Raw genomic sequence first — 17731 nt, 5'->3', positions numbered from 1 at the left:
CCCAACTAAAAATTTCCAACCTTTGCCTATACTATTCTGTGTCGTATCTCTGAAATTCAGCCTTCCACAGTTATCATATGTGCATATCCTCCAGGGAGGTGAAAAGAAAAATTAGGTGGAGCTTATAGACAGGGGAATGAGATGAAGCCTTTGAAACAAAGAAAGGTGAGGGAGAAACAGTCAAAGCAACATTTTCTCAAATGGAAAAATGAGTTGCTTGATGTTGCAAGCTTGGTTCAGGTAAACACTGGTAAAATAATGATGAAAACGAGGTATGAAGAAATAAAGGTTCTGTAACACTCTGTAAATATGGATTAGATGTGAATGCATTAAATGAGAATTAATGAGACATTTTTGGCATATGAAGTCCTATCAAGATGATTTTGGATGGAAATAGTTGATTTAGGATCAAGACCAAGTAGTGAAGTTCGTAAAGTTCTCAAACTCGTCTAAATTTCGGTAGGTCTGACTTCTAGGCCAGTTTCATGAAAATCCATTGTGAATTTGGGAAAACTTCCTAAATGAAAGTTGTATATCTTTGAAATACCATTCCTAAGATAAATGGTGGAGCTCAAACAAAGTTGTGTGCTAGAATTTATGATGATTTTACTGAACATCGTCAATGTAATGGAAAAATTACGCGTGCACGTCGCCCTACTCGTCTCCGAGTGCGATGCCCCATGCCAAGTTTTCAGAAAACTCAAAATTTTTACACCATCAAAAAATATAACATGCACGGCACGCGGCGCGACACACCAAGCCATTTTATGCCTGAAGCTATTTTTCCCAAATTTTATAAAAGCCTAACGTCGTAAAACTTTTCCCACTTTGTTTTGACCGACTTTTTTGAGAGCAAACAACCCTAAAACTTTCCCAAAACATCTAAAAAACATCTAAGGTAAGTTCTTGATCAATTCCCATCATTACTATATCATTCTAACATTAAATTGACACTAGCTCATCTTCCCAAACCCTAGATTCTTGAAAACTCCAGAAAGGAGAAGAAGGGGGCGTGTGGAATTTTATCTAAAAGGTAAGATTTCTGATTTTTTGGGATTATTAATGACGTTGGGACAAGTGTAGAAAATGCTACAACATTATAATTCACTAATCATTCACATGAGGATTCACGAACAAGTTTAAGGCTAGAAAAGCCCTAGTTTTTTTAATAAGGTTAGAAATCCCTAGAATCGATTAAAGTTCTAATATATATCATCTAAACCTATTGTAGAGTGATTGTTGAACCTTGAAAATTTTATTGGTACCATTTTAGCAGGATTTGAGGTATGTCTCTCTTTGAGCGTACTCTTTCAAACGTTTAAGGTGTTGCATGGTAAGGTTTGTGTGCCTGAGCGACAAGCCCGCATTAAAACCTTATGTGTATCATAGTATATATATGTTTATATGTTCTTCACTTATCAAAGGATGATTGAAATTGAAATATTAAGCTTTGGTTTTCAAACTCGAATTACCCCATAAGGGACGTTTAAACTTGATTTTTTTTGGAAAGCTTGGATAATTCATAAGTTTGCTCTATGAATGGATTGTGTTGAGCTTGCAACTAGCTTAGTGACTTGATCTTTGTTTCTAAACCTATAAATGAATTGATTCACCCCTATTAATGAGATGATGAACATAATCCATAATGACTGATTCGGCTTCTATTCTATGATTGTGTTTCAACTATTATGCCATGTTTTTTATTGCTTGTGTTTTTCCTAGCTACTCGGGAGGAAGGGTAATCACTATGGATCCTAGTAGGGTTATCCTAGCCATTCGGAAGGAAGAGTGGACATCGAGGATTCGTCACCCCAATGTGGTATTGGCCTTGCTATTCGGGAGGAAAAGTAGCCATTGGGGTAAATAATCCTGATGTGGTGCTTTTATGCAGTTTAGGGAACCTTAAATGGCCATTCCTTCGTTATATTGTCTTGGGCCTGTATTGGCATGTGTTATACTTTGGTTGCCTGTGAGTGGCTTGTTGATGATCTTGAATTCACTATTAAAAAGACGTAAACGTAATAAACGACATTAATAATTTGAAGGTGATTTATTTCTTCGTGAATGAATTCCATTAATGGTTTTATTAAGTTGATGATTTATTCTATCTTTGAATTTTGAACTGCCTTAATTGACACTGTCTTACCAATCCTTATTATACTATTTTGTTATATTAACTATTGTCCCGCATTGTTGTTTTTGATGGTGTGTTAGGTAACGTTGAGGAGCAGGTGTGTGATACGCCTACAACTCAAGAGAACTTGCTACTTTCGAGACTCTTCAGTGAGCCCACATGATTGTTCGTGGGGCATCATTCTATTATTACTTATTTATTTCAGTTTTTTGAGCTACGTCCCGATGAGTTAGTCATTTATTTATTATCTTAAAAGCTCCATAGATAGTTGTCAGATTGTGCGTAGTGTGTTAGAGTCTCGTATGACTCGTTGAGGCATTTTGCCACGTTTTACAAGTAAGTATTTTGATTTGACTTCCGCAGAATTATCTCTAAGAATGGTTATGCTTTCATTCAATTATAAATGACTTGTTTTACATTTATTAAGACAGTTGTTTAACAGAAAGGGTTAGGTGTTCATTGATTACAATAAGGTGCTTCCGATGTCGTTCATATCATCGGATGCCTGTTATGTCCAGGGTCGGGTTTGGGACGTGAAAGGTTTGTGAAAAAATAAGAAAGGATGAAATAAAGGAGAACGAGCCAAATAATTGGGCTGCAAGTGCCAAAAGGTATTTTGAGAGGCATAAATTTCAATAACTTATCAAATACTGGGTTGAAATTCAGATCAAGGAGAGAGAAAAATATACGATGAGGTCTTGTCCTGCCTATGACACTACATCAAGAGCTAAAAGCCCCTCCACATCTCCTTGATAGAACTGCTTAGAATGTGCCCAGAAAATTAGGTTCTTTGTAACAATTCTTAGCGTCAAAATTCCCAGTCTAGCCTAAATAATCTGATGTATTTAAATTGTAATCAAGAGACTAAAATTGTACTTGTTGATGTAAATAAAAGAATTGTTGATTAACTGTGTCTATCTTGTATATTCGTGCCTCATCTATGTGACTCGAATGTTTTGACTGAAATGAGTGATCAAGTTCTTATTTGGTGCATATGTGATAGCCCTAATGGCCATGAGTTTAATATTGAAAATTACTTAATCACCTTGAGATTAACTTTTTAATGATGCCAAAAGGGGGGGGAGATTAATTAACTTGTGCATTAATGTTTTTTGACTCATGCTAACCTGGTTTACCTTGAGAAAATTTGGAATATACGATGGACATGATAATTAGTGTTTGTCATCATCAAAAAGGGGGAATTTGTTGGCATAAATCCATATGTGAAGTTTTGATGATTGACAAGGCAAAAACTTGGAACAAGAAAAAAGACTTACAAGGCATGATGAAAACTAAACTAAAGCAAATGAAAAATGATAAGCAAGAAAGCACAGTGAATTAATCAGGTCCAAGACATGTGGGTCAATACAAAGATAAGTGCCAAGAAGCATATTAGAGAGAGAATGAATGTTCCACATACATGATCTATGAGAACGAGATATGATGATTGACATAGGTCCATATACATGTTCCATTACATAGTAGTAGAGATAGATGCAAGCACACGAACACAGATGGTACAAATATGTTAAATAAAGAAAGTAGATCAGAGATGCTGAGAAAAGGAGATGGAATGATAAGTGCACAGGTGAATAGAATTTGTCAAAATACATGTACCGTATCTGACAAGCACGAGTCAAGAGGAGAGAATGAAGTGGCCTGGTCACAGAGATGTTCAGTGTATGACATGAATAGATCTATGAATAGAACAACTAAACAAGGCAGCAAAGGGAGATAAGATGACTCAATGGAAGAAGCAATGGCCACAAGTCATCAGGTGCATTGGTTGAATGACCCAGCAATGTGGAGGTAAAGGTGGCTCAGACTCAGAAGACAATGTTCATGAGGGAAAAATTGTTCAGCTAAAGAGTTTGCAAACAAAGCATGTGAATCAGGTTAACAGAAGAACCAGGTCTGCAAACATGTTTCGTCACAGAGCGTAACAAAATCAGAAGTTAAAAAGTGACTCAAGATTGAAAGCATGATTTATTCCAAGAATGAATAAATGCATGTGAAGAAGGCAGACATAGAGCTACACATGATCAATGAAACAAATCAGTCAACATGTTCCATCATCCATACCAAAAATAGACTCAAGAAAAATTCAGAAGTATGAACATAAAAGGGGTGATGAAACAGGTATAAGAGCATGTTCCGTCTCAGACAGTGTAGAGATTCAGAGGCAGATGAACTAAGTGGATGAAACAGGTTCATGAACATGTTCCAGGGCAAGAGATATATGTTATATCCCGTGTTTTAGCATATTTGGAGAATTTGGAAATAATTGCGACTTGTAAGAATAAGGTCATATTTTGACTCCAATTGGTGTGTATGTTGTTAGTTATGGGAATATGTATGCGTAAACGTCGGAAGGCCTAAAGGCAAAATTGGAATTTCAAAATTTATTTTGAATTACCAAATAAGATCTACAACTAAATGGGCTTGGAAAAAAAATAAGAATGAAGCCCAAGGAGGGGGATGACCGGCCACCTTAGCCCAAGCCCATGGATTAATAAAATCCATGTGGTTAAAAATAAATAAAGGGACCAAGTTGTTCATTTCTAGAGTTTTCAAGAAATCATCAAGATAAGAAAAAAAAAAAAGAAAGAAGAAGGCCATTCGGCCGTGAGAAAGAAGGAAGAGAAAAGAAAAGAAAAAAAATTTCCAAGCCTTTTGCTCCATCCAAAAATCTTGTTCTCCTTGAATTCCTAGTAAGTTCAAGACGCTTGTCAACGTGGTATAATTAGTTTGGCGAGAAAGCGACGTTGTGGCCAGTGGAAGTTGGAAGAGAAGGTAAGGATTCATGTTCTTTATATGTTATGAAAGATTTGGTTGTGTTGTAGTATGGGGAATTGGATAGAATTTATAAAAATATGAAAATTCCATGATATGGCCGTGTGCTTGCATGTGTTATGTAGCCAAGACTAGTTGAAGTTTTTATGTTATATTCTAATTGTAATTGTGGTGTATTCTATGTTGGAAATGGGAGTTTGATGACTTTGGTTGAGTTGTGAATGTTGAGATGTGACCGTGTGTGAGGTGTGTTTTGGCCGTGTGCCATGTTGTGGTAGAAGTGAAGTGAATTCAAGTTTGGTTAGTTGCTAGTTGTGTTGTTATGATCTTAGTGATGCAAATAAAGACTTAATGACTTGAATTGGCATTGAAGTTGCTTGTATGTAATTATGGAAATTTATGTGAATTTTGTATGATTTTTATATAATTATGGAAGTAAGGTTCTAAATATGAATTATGGTTGTTGTTAATAATTAGTAGAGAAGACAATGTGATTTGGAAGCTTTGTTGTGTTTGTAGAAGGTTTGGATGGAATAAGGAATTGATGGAAATACTTGAATTCGTGAATAATGTATGGAATGCTAATGGAATGTATTTGTATAATCTTGCATTGGTTAATGAATATAGAAATGTTGACATTAGTTTGATAGTGTGAAGTTGGATGGAAGTTGTTACCTTATGAAGAAAGTAGACTAAATGTGTTATATTGCGATTTGTCACGATTGTTATGGTTGTTGATGTTATTGTTGGGTTGTTGTTGATTGTTTTGAGCCGAGTTGAATCTCGGGGATGACATAGGTATAGGGAGATGCTGCCCAAAATTTTATAGACAAGTATTGGTCAGGAATAGGACCTTTGAGTCTCATGAATAGTAACTGGTAAAAGTGACCATTTGCAGATTTTTGACGAAACGGGATTGGAGTTTTAGTAAGCGTAACGGGCAAGGAAAGTATGTAAAGTCTTCCCTTCTATTCTTTGGCATGTTCTAATCGTATTAGGCTCGGACGCGGGCCTTAGATATGACTCTGTCCCCTGAAATCCGAGATTGAAATTTGCCCATTTCTTTCAAATAAGTAATTGAACTAGTTTCTTACAAATTGTAATTTAAGCGACTTATATGTATGTAACTTTCCCAAATGGACTCGGATTGTCCCAAAACTCTCACGAATGACTCCATAAGACTTATGATCCATAATTTGAGTTCACCACCTCGATTCACCCGAGGTGGGCCCACAGAATCCGAGACCTCCTACTATGGTGTTAACTGACTCATGTTTACACAAAATGCTTAAAGGAATCTTGTGATCATTGTACCGTTGTCAAATGATAAATACGACGAATCTATAATATTATGATATGCGTTATGATCCCAGAAACACGATTCGATAAAAGTAGTCGTGCCATCCCCAAAAAGGGCCTACATATATACTATGATTGTCGTCCGATTTCTTTGCAGCGATATGTCATTTGAATCGTTCCATTTGTTAAGGAACGATCATTCTGAATATTCCGTAAGCCTTGTGATATATTTGCTTCGTATGAACAGTCTCAAAATTCTGTTTTGACATAATCCGTCACGACATCCGAAAGGTACGAATTATGACTTAATGTTGATTTGTCTACTAAGTCTGGACTTGTATGCATATGTTTCTGCATTGATCTGTTCGTGCAAGCTATGATATGTCTTTTCACTGAGCCCGGGCCAGGACATGTTCTCGTGCGCACTTCTTTGCATTATTCACCGAGTCCCTCGTACTTGCGGGCGGGACACGTTATTTGTATGATTATGATACGATGATACGGGGATGGTGGCCGGGATGGCTCATGATTATCATTCACCGAGACCGCGCAGAGGGCGGGACACGTTATGTATACATGATAGATGATTCGACATGCATGATTCCATATTACCGAGTCCCTTAATAAAGGGCCGGACACGTTGTCCGTACATATAATATATGATTTTGTTATGTATGATTTCACCTACCGAGTCCCTTATCGAGGTAGGGACACGACATATGTTCATATGATATTACATGACCTGATATGCATTGCTTATTCTTTGGCACTATGTTTTCTGAGGTCTCGGACAAGGTACCACTTTATACTTCGAACCCTGACTATAGCTTTGTCTTTTACATGTCTGTACTCTTACTCTTGACTACGGTTATACTTGTTACTTTTTCCGCTTTGCATACTCGGTACACTCCGTACCGACCCCCGTTCTTCGGGGCTCGCTTACATGCCCGCAGGTACAGACGCACCGCGTGACACGCCGCCAGCGTAGGATACCTGTCTGCTGTTTAGAGTCGCTCCCCTTGATCCGGAGCTTGTACTTTTGGTATATACTCTCGTCATACATTCGTACATGTACTTATTTGGGTACGGCGGCCCCGTCCGTCTTCTCGATTCCGTTATGTATGTTAGAGGCACTGTAGACATGTATGTGGGTTATGGCTGTGTACGTAAAGTATATATGTATATGTGATATGTTCGGGGAGGTTCCCCCGCCACGGCACCCCCTTGCCGCTCGCCTATATATGTGTATGTGAATATGTTGGCTCTGTAGGGCCTTTGTTGGTATTTTCTGCGTGCAGGTTAATTTTGGGTAGTAAAAAAAATAGAGGAAACTCTGTCCAAATCTTTCTAGATACTTGAGTTACTACTTTTGGGCTTTTGGTACGTACGGGTGCCCAGGTCGGGCGCTAGTCACGGCCTACGGGGCTGGGTCGTGACAATATATCCAGAATAGTTCAGAATATCCTGCTGTCAAAAGATATATCCAGCATATTCAAAAATCTGGGGTTGCATCGCTATTACATATAGAATAATCGATGGAGCTATTTCACTAAAATAATGTTTCTCAGTTCTAAAGTCTAGATTTGTGTATTAGGTTTGGTTATCGAGTTGTATCTTTATTGGCTATTAAGAAGTATAGAAGTAGATACAAAACATCGTAACTCCAAGTAGGAATTTTACTACTTGGAGATTGCTTGCTAGTCAGTGGTTGGGTAGCAAGGCTGAGGTAGGAGTTAGATTACAGAGGTTGTAATTGTAACTTTGCAGTTGGCTCATTGTTGTAGTAGAGTTGGGGAAATCCTATAGGTCTGTAGGTCGTGTTTTTTATCACCTTTTGAGTGGGTGGTTTTCACATAAATATCGTGTGTCTTTTACTTACCTGTTGATTAAATTCCACAAGACAATTAGCATAGAGCATGTAGAGTAACATGGTACATCCTATAAGTTAAAATAAGGTACGCATAGGATAGGAAGTAGATGGTGCAATCTAACACCTTTCCATTTCTAGAGGTTATGATTGCAGGCTTGCGTATTTTTTTTGGATGGTCCCAAGGACCAGTACTGGCCTTTGGCATGGTTTACTTAAGACAACAATTATCACTTGATTGTTGTCATGGCATCCTGATGTGGCGTGATTTTATGCCACAATCGATGCTTTTCGGCTATAAGTTTTACTTGTTTTTAAGCAAGTCTACGTGATTTTACGTGCTTTTTATTGGATTTCAGGTATTAAGTGGTTTGATGGCAAAAGTTGAAGAAGTGGAGAAAATAACAAAGTCACTGAAGAGGCAGTTTGACGGAGAAATTAGACGGGCCGCAAAACTTTATGCGGACCGTCAAATGGACCGTATAAGGGTCAGAGTGAGCAATGATCGACGAGCCATTCCTGCGGAACAATTATACGGACTGCAGAATATTTTGACGGTCCGTCAAAATGGATCGTGAAAAATGCTGAAGAATTTTTAACGGATGGAAGGAAGGAATTTGACGGTCCGCATAACTGTTTTGTGGACCGTAGAATGGATTGTAGACTAAACCCGACGGGCAATTGCGTCTTTTCACTTCTTACTATTTAGGGTCTTATAAATACCGATTATAGGTTTCATATTCAACACAGAACTCAGTTTTATTTTCCTTAATATTAGCTATTCATAGTTTTGAAGTCTTTTGGAGATTACAAACAATTGCAATTAAATTCTCTTCAATTCCAAGCAATCAATTGTAAGCATTATGATTTCTATTACTTCTTATTGTTCTTCTCCTTCTATGAGTAGCTAATTTCCCTTACTAGGGTTGTGAACCCAATTGATGGGTGTCTTGTGATTGGGTTTGTGATTGATATACATATAATGGATTATTAGGGTTTATTTATTCTTCATTCTTCATTCATAATTAATGGTTGCAAACATTGATTAAAGCCATAAACCTTGATTTATTTGGGAAAATAATTAGGGTTGGTAAGAATAAATAACAAGGACTCAAAGCTTTAAAATTTGTTTAATAAATTCACTTAGGAATAAGAAGAATTTACTTGGCATGATTAATCGTTCTTCAAAGTTACTTTCTTATATTTGGAAAAATCATAGAAAGAAATAATCTTTATTTATTGGAAAATAGTAGAGATTCATATAGAGATTAAGTGCATTCATATAATAATCCATTAGAAGTATATCAAGATCAATACCCATGATCATACACTCTATCTAACGGGGATACAACCTTAGTTTCTTTTACCATAAATTCACAACCAAAGCAATAGTTAGCATTTAGTCACTAAGAACCCAACTTTTACCAAAATCATCGGATTAAGACATTAGACCTAAACATAGCATTCTATGAGTTTAGTAACCTTTTCACACCATATTCCCTGTGGGATTCGACCCCAACCTTGTTGGGTTACTATATTTGACAACGTCCGCGTTATACCATTAATAGGTGTAATTTGAGCGTATCACATCCTTTGAAGTTTGGTAAGGTAGGAGATGTGTTCCCCGATTGGTTGGTTCGACGCATTCAAGGTGAGACTTTGATACTGGTCTGTTAAGGGAATCCTTAGGTAAGGTGAAGAAACTCTGGAGGTAGAGTTAGTAAGGATCCAATGGAAGCACTGTCTGGTAGAGGAAGCTACTCGGGGGTACTGAGACTGATATGCATAGTAGAAATTCCCTGCTACTAGTGATTTCGCATACCCCTCCCCCCCTCTCTTTTCGTTTGTTTTCTGTTCAATGACGAATAATTATTTAATTTCTACCTGATGTAACGATCTGTTCGGTCATTTTAGAGCATTTTACTCTTTTCCTTAAAAATAGCATTTCTGTAGTCCGACTTCTTGTATTTAGAACTTGTGGGGATGGGTGGCGCGATTTTCGAGACCATCACATGAGTCTTGGTTGGTTTTGTGGATTTTAGAGTCTTCTAAGTTGAATATATGGAAAGAGTTGACCAATAATTGACTTTTGGATAATTGCATCGGGAATCGAATTCTGACAGTTCCGTTAGGTTCGAAATGAGATTTTTGAATTAATTGAACTCTTGCTTCGGGCTTCGAGGTGTTCGTTTGTGTTTTGGGTCTATGGTTGGGATGTTGGTTTTTGTTTGGTTGGGGTTGACTTGAGTCAACGCCGGGTCAAGGTGATCTCTTTTGAGAAATCCAAATGTGCGGACGTGTTTAGCGCGTTTTATGATAGAGGTGCATTTTGCGTTTGTGTTTGGGAGGTTCCGAATGAGTTTCGGGTGTTGGAATGGAAGAATTGGGACTTAGCTTTTTATTCCAAGTTTCTGGTACACCACACCTGCGGGCAGGGGTGCGCAGGTGCGGAGTCACACCTGCGATCTGGCAGGTTTTAGTGAAGCTCGCACCTGCGTGTGTTTTTTTGCAGGTGCAGCGTTGCACCTGCGGGCGATGTCTCGCACCTGCGAGGATCGTTGAACTAGTCTATAAAGTCCTGATTTTCAAGTATTATTTTCCCATTCACACAATTTGAGTTCCACGCTTCGATTTTGGGAGATATAAGAGGGGAAATTCAAGTTCTTCATGTGGGTAAGTTTCTGAGCTCAATCTTAGTTATTATCAATGAATCCTTACTTTATTTTACCTTTCCTTTCATGATTAAGGGTAGTAAAACTTAGGGTTTGAACCCACTTCTAAGAGTATATGGGTTATATGTGATTAGATACGTAGAATTAGGCATTTGAATCTTTCTTGTGGATTTAGACTTACTAAACATTGGGTAAACTAATTCTAGCACAAATTTACCAATTCAATCCCGGTTTTAGATGAACTGACTTAGGGTTTTTCGCATATTTTGGTATTTGGGAAAATAATGAAATTAAAGGCTAATTGGTGATTAATTGGTGGTAATTAAGATTATGGCAAATTAGCCTATAGGTAGGGTAGATCTAACTTAAAGTTTTGATTTTTCCCTTGTGGGCCCGGGGTCATTTTTGGGGTGGTGTTTTTGGGTTCTACTTAGAAGTATGGCATTGTGGGTGTTCATAGATTCATGTTCTAATGTAGAATACTTATTTGATATACTTCGATCGTTAAAGGTTTTTGCAAATGAAAGGATTTGGCTTGATTGTTCGTGGCTCCCTTTCAGCCTTTGAGGTAGGCTACGACTTACTCTTGTTAGACTCCAAATAGAGAAACGTATATAATGGTAGATATTGATGGGGAAAGCATGATAGGCCTTCCGGCATGCCGATGGTACTAAATCCATTGGTTTGGTATGGATGTTGTTATGTGGGCTTACCGACATGATTGTTATTAACCTGTGATTGTTAATTGATCCTTCTAGTTACTTGATATGTCGCTTACTTCATAAAACAAGGAATGAATTATGTATTGATGTGTTGAGTTGTGTTTGGCATTCGTGATATGCATCCTTTGGTTCCATGATCTGTGATATTATTTAATTGATTTCTATGCATTGGCATACCATCTATTTCCAGCATGATTTGTTACAATGATGACAGAGTGGTTAATATCCTCCGAGTTCTTTGCCGGAGAGCGAGATATGTTGATAACTTTCGAGGTTTTTGCCGAAAAGCGAGTGTTGTTGATAGCTTCAAGGTCTTTGCCGGAAAGCAAGTGTTATTGATAGCCTCCAAGGTCTTTGCCGGACAGCGAGATATGTTGATAGCTTTCGAGGTCTTTGTCAGAGAGTGATGTGGTACATGGACTTTGTAGGTCCCCCATAGGCCATGACTTTTGAGGCATAACACTTAGTATGTGTGTACGGATTGGAGAGGAGGCTTAGGGGGGGGGGGGGCATTGCATTACATTCCATTGCATTGTACTGCATCTACATTCATTCATCTACTCATTGACTGAGTTTTGACTTTTTTACCCCGTCGACCCTGTTCCCGGGGTTATCAGATGAGTTTTAGTAAGACTTGAGAAAATTTGAACCTTTAAGTGAAAGCGTTTGACCAATAGTTGATTTTTGGGTAAACGAACCTTTTTCAAAATTTTATCGATTTTGTGAGGTCCGAAGGGTCATTTATGACTTGGTTGGGGTGATTAGTTCGGTTCTCGAGGCACTCATGAGCGTTTTGGGTTGTTGGTTGGAAACTTATCTTTGGGGTTTTTGGTGGTTGACTGAGTCAAGATGACCTCCGTTGGGAATTCTGAGGCCACGGTTAGTTCGTAGCATGTTTTACTTGTGTCTACATGCTTGTTTTGTATCCGGAGGGTCTCAGATGGTTGTCGGGATTTTGGGTTGAACTTGGTGAAAACTAGAATTCTGATGTCCCGCTTCTACTGGAGTGGGTTCGCTTCTGCAGCTTCGGCCACGCGGGACTTGGCCTGCAGATGCGAGAGGTGACGTGTTTAAGTGGTTCTGCAGAGGCAATGCCCTCTTCACCTAACCGAGTCCGCATCAGCGGACAAGGTGTCCACGGATGCGGAAATCGCTGAACATAAACTTTCTTTTATTCCTAACTTCAAATTATTCACTCCATTCACTAAAATCTTAACCCTCAGGAGTATTGTGGGCGATTTCTGAAGAGTGTTGGGTGAAATCATCTTGGGGTAAGTTCCTATACACTCTTATTATTTAATCATGCATAAGAATGGTATCCCTGGTAGTTTGATAAACCATTGAGGAAGATAGGTTTACAAATCCCAGGTTGTTGATTTTAAACCTCTTTTAATCTATTTGAATTGAGTTATTTACTGATTCTATCATCTAATCATTGGGAAATTAGCTTCTAGGCTTGAATAATCCTCCTTTATTTCAAGAATCAAGTTATGGAAATTAAGGTTCCTACCTGAATTGGGGTTTTTCTTCTATTGATGAAATTCGGGCTAATTGGGAACTAATTGGTGTTGCTTATAAGTAATTGAACTTATTAGACTTCAGATTGACTTTTTCCAACCTATAATTTCTCATTTTGCCCTTGTAAAGCCGTAGTCACCTTTGGGGTTATTTTGGGGTTTTCTAAAGTATGGTGATATTTATATAGTTGGATTCTTAGTCTAATGTAGAATGTTAAATTGTTAGACTTTGAGCGTTCGGAAGCACTCCGGAAAGGGCAAGCCCAAGTCGGACGGTTCGAGGCTCGTGCACCGCATCGAGGTAGGTTATGGCTTACTCTGGTTAGACTTTGATTAGCGATTCATAGATGATTGCGTAGTATTGACGGGGAAAGCATGATAGGTCTTTCAGACTTGATGTTAGGATGGTTTCCAATTAGATTGGTATGATTTCTAATTATGTGGGCTCGTCGCCATTATTTATGCATTGATTGACATGTGGTGTTTCTGGTTACGTGATTTGGAGTTGTGGGATGTGTTATACTCATGTGTAGTAATTGAGACTTGATAATTGATACGTTTCCATGACGACTGATGATTTATGCAAGAATTGATTAGTTTATGGTGCTTGTGATCTCCATAGTACATTCATTGGCATTAATTGCACTAATTTCTCATTCTTGCATACATGCATTCATACATGATGGAATGTTATGGCAAACAGTGGATGAAGGAATTGTGGAAATGTTTGATGAAAAAAGGTTATGGAAACATTTGAAAAGAAGAGAGAAAGATGAAAGTATATTGATATTGCTATGGATCTGGGGTATATGCGGATGTATAGCAGTAAGGTCACAATCTGGCGGTAAAGTCATGTGGTACAGTGACAGTATATGGACTTCGTGGGTCCCCCATGGGTCGTGACTATTGAGACGTCCAGATTTCGTCCGTAGCATGTGTGTACAAGTTTGAGTTATTGGCCATTGCATTGCACGACATCCATCTAATTTGTCACATCCCAACTTTTAATAGGGCATGATGAGCACCCGACCCTTACTTAGGGCCGAGCGAACCCGCTGGTTCTCGTTATACTCATAATCTTACTGGACTCTTAAATCATGAAATGAGTGCATAACGAAAGCTTTTCAAAAACATGCTTTTCGTCTTTCTCAAATCAAGTAAAGTTTGTAATCATATGAAATTTGTAACATAATGCATAATGATACATCGGCTTACTGAGCCGCTTACAAGACTGACATGCTATATACGTAACTCTGTCTGCAAAGTCTCTAACATAAACCAAGATACCATAACATAGATACTCTGACTCGGCAGCACTCCGGAAGGAAATGGAGCTCGCCAATCCAAATTCGAAACATCTTCTACTAATATCCTCTACTCATCTGTATACACCTGCGTGACATGAAACGCAGGGTCCACAAGAAGGGACGTCAGTACGAATAATGTACTGAGTATGTAAGGCATGAATAACAACATAATATAGATATGGAAAGTAACATGGAATAAGAGAGATAACCTGTACATCTGGATGCCTCATAAGGCAGATCTCATGCATGCTCAGCTTTTTAAAAAAAAAAAACTTTTTCTTACATACATATATATAATATCATCATCATAACGTACCCGGCCTTTTCAGACTCGGTGTGTAACGTGCCGCCCTTTCGGGACTCGGTGTGTAATACCCGATCGGTGGTTGCATAATAGGTGTCGTACCCGGCAGACTATAGCGCGGCTCGGTGTGAGAAAATACATACATATATATATATATATATAAAGCATGCATGAGAGCCCAATCAAAGTCATAACTATATCGGAGTGACGTAAGGTCGGTAGCCTCCGATTATATTATGGATCAATCATTATCGTTTATCCCACCTTGAAGGAACGATTATTATAAGGTGAGATCAACAACAATGAATAAAATCAAGAAAATCATGAAATAAGCTCAATAATCTCATAATAGTATTAACATCATAAGCTTTGGAATTTCTAGAATTAAAATCATCATCATCATAGAAACATTCTCTTCTTTAACATCGTCATTCATATTGTAAAAACATGTCCGTTGTTGTTGTGATAAAAGCTTATAGAATCATAAATCTTTGACTCGGAAAATAGGAACATTTTGGAAAATATTTATGGATTATCAAGAAAAAGTCATGCCTTTAAATCATGAACTCTATGAATCATAAATTTCTAGCTTTTGAGAATAATAGTATTCTTGGAAAACATTTATGGATTCACATAAAGGGATCATGGGACATTTGGAAAACACCTATTGGATTCATAAGAAAGGAATCATGCCTTTAGAAGAAAGGGACTAGCCTTAACATACCTTTGGAGCTTACTCTCCGACTTTCCAACTTGCTTCCTGTCGCGCGATTTATTTAGGATCGTTCGTCATCTCATAATCTACATAGGCAACCATTCGTATTACCATTAGGCTCATTGTCACACCCTTATCTTAAGTCTCTAAATAAATTCCTTTAAGGTACGCAAATTCGGGCTAAAGATCTCCCCTATTTATATGCCTAGCCCGAATTCTCAATACCAATAATCAACAACCAATAACAACAACGAAACAACAACAACCTCATTACTACCAAAATATTCCATCAAATACTCCACATGATATTTTCTCCAACTCCTCCACAAAACGAATTCGTTACATAATTATTCCATAAATTTATCTCCGTAAATAAGCCTTAAATGATACCAAAAGAGAAAGATTCATACCTTACTTCCGCTAATACCGCGATATCTCCAATACTTGCCTCACTCCCTAGCCACAAATTCACCGCAACACAATATTATAATCGTAACTATACGCCGGCGGAACCCGAATCCGGAGATTTTTACTTAACTTGCGTTGAAATTTAATGGAGGGAAGGTTGGAGAACTTTCTAGAATTGTTGGGAAATATTTTTGGGCTGATTTCTTGGCTGAAAATGAGGGGTTAAATCCCTTTATATAGTTGCTCCGAAGTCACTGTAGCAGTACTGTTCACCGAATTATTGTAGCAGTTACTGTTCATCCGCGGCAATTATTTCGAGACCTAAAACTTTTATACACCAATCTCTTTATTTGCATACTTGGATATGTCTAAAACTCCATACAGTCTGTATAACTTATTCAACATCCCAAACTTAGCAAAACTTATTTTATTTTTTCCCGATTCGTTTAACCTCCAACCTTCGCGGCACTTACTTATCACTTGTTGAACATAACATAAACACTTATAACTTTAAACATAATCCTGTCCTTTGAGCTTATGTGACTATCCTCTAATGCAACTTAACGCACGAAAATACGGGATGTAACATCCTTCCCCCCTTTTGAACATTCGTCCTCGAATGTTAAAATAAGACGAAACTCACGTCATAGTCACTATCAACTCTTCCATTCTTATTCAAAACCTCCTTTGTCTCGCGATATCATCACTTTTTTCTATATATCTCGTATGTTTACTATGTCCTTATTATCTCTCTTGACTTATCTTGTCGTACTCTTACTCTCTTTCTTATCTGCTTCTTGGTTATCATATCTTACCATAGACAATTCTATAACCTTTATCACCTGTCGCTTTTTTCTTCTTTTCTCGTAAAAACCGTAATGCCATTAGGACACAATTCCACCGCTAATACTTTTTTTCCCCTTTAGTACCCATTCTTTTGAACTCGTAGCATCGCTATCCCTTGCGTTCCCTTCTGTAGCGACTGGGTCGATCATTGCGGTATTTTATTTTCCAGTTAGTATAACACCGAAATTTCCTTTCACTCTACGCTTTACTCGATTCTCTCTTTTCTTTTTCTTTTAATAAGAGTCCTTATGCTAAGTCTAGCTATCGGTAATTCGTGTACTTACACCTGGAGTATCTTGAATCCCTCCTTCAATGATCTTCTTCCTTTAATGCTATCATAATCGATGCACTATTACATCTATTTTCTACGACCTAATCATTAAATTGTCCAGCTCGCGCTGTTTTGTAGTCTCCCTTTACTGGGTGATCATACCATAGTAGGCATCGTAGTTATTCCAATATCTTGTCAATCTTTGTCCCCTTCACTGGAATATTGTTCAATTTCTTTTCTTCCTCATGAATTATTTTCAGTCCAATCTCAAAAGATACCCTTCAATCACTTTATTCCTTTGCTGACTAACCCTTAGATCTTATTAAACTCGCTTCTACAAAAATTTCTCACTTCAAACTACATCTGTTTTTCATATCTGAGTGCGTTTAGAATCTTTGCACTCTATTCAGTCGCTCCCTCCTTATGAGTCTTACCTTACGGTGCCTTCAAAACAAATCCACACTTCGATCTTCAATCCTTACTTGCAATCTCAAGCCTAATACATTCCTTTCATCGATTCACTTAATGTCCATACTGAAATGTATAACTGTCACGACCCAACCCCGTAGGCCATGACTAGTGCCCGAGCCGGGCACTCGTATACACTTGTTATCTATAGTCATACACTGCTAGCATGAACGAGCTGATATAAGTATAAGGGCAAAACATATGTAAGTCGAAGCTACTTATCTCCTGAAGAGCTACAGCCTATAACAGTTAATATCGCATAAGAGCGGCAAGGTCGGCATATATATATATAGGGGAACGTCCCAACAAAACACAAGCCGAGAAGGCTACCTTCACACACTCGCCATAATGAACATATGTCTACGCAAGCCGGCAAGGCTGCCACTACAAATGGGAACGCCCAAACAC

This window comes from Lycium ferocissimum, chromosome 3 (genome assembly GCF_029784015.1).
Source record: "Lycium ferocissimum isolate CSIRO_LF1 chromosome 3, AGI_CSIRO_Lferr_CH_V1, whole genome shotgun sequence".
NCBI lineage: Eukaryota > Viridiplantae > Streptophyta > Magnoliopsida > Solanales > Solanaceae > Lycium > Lycium ferocissimum.
This window is presented reverse-complemented; position numbering follows the sequence as displayed.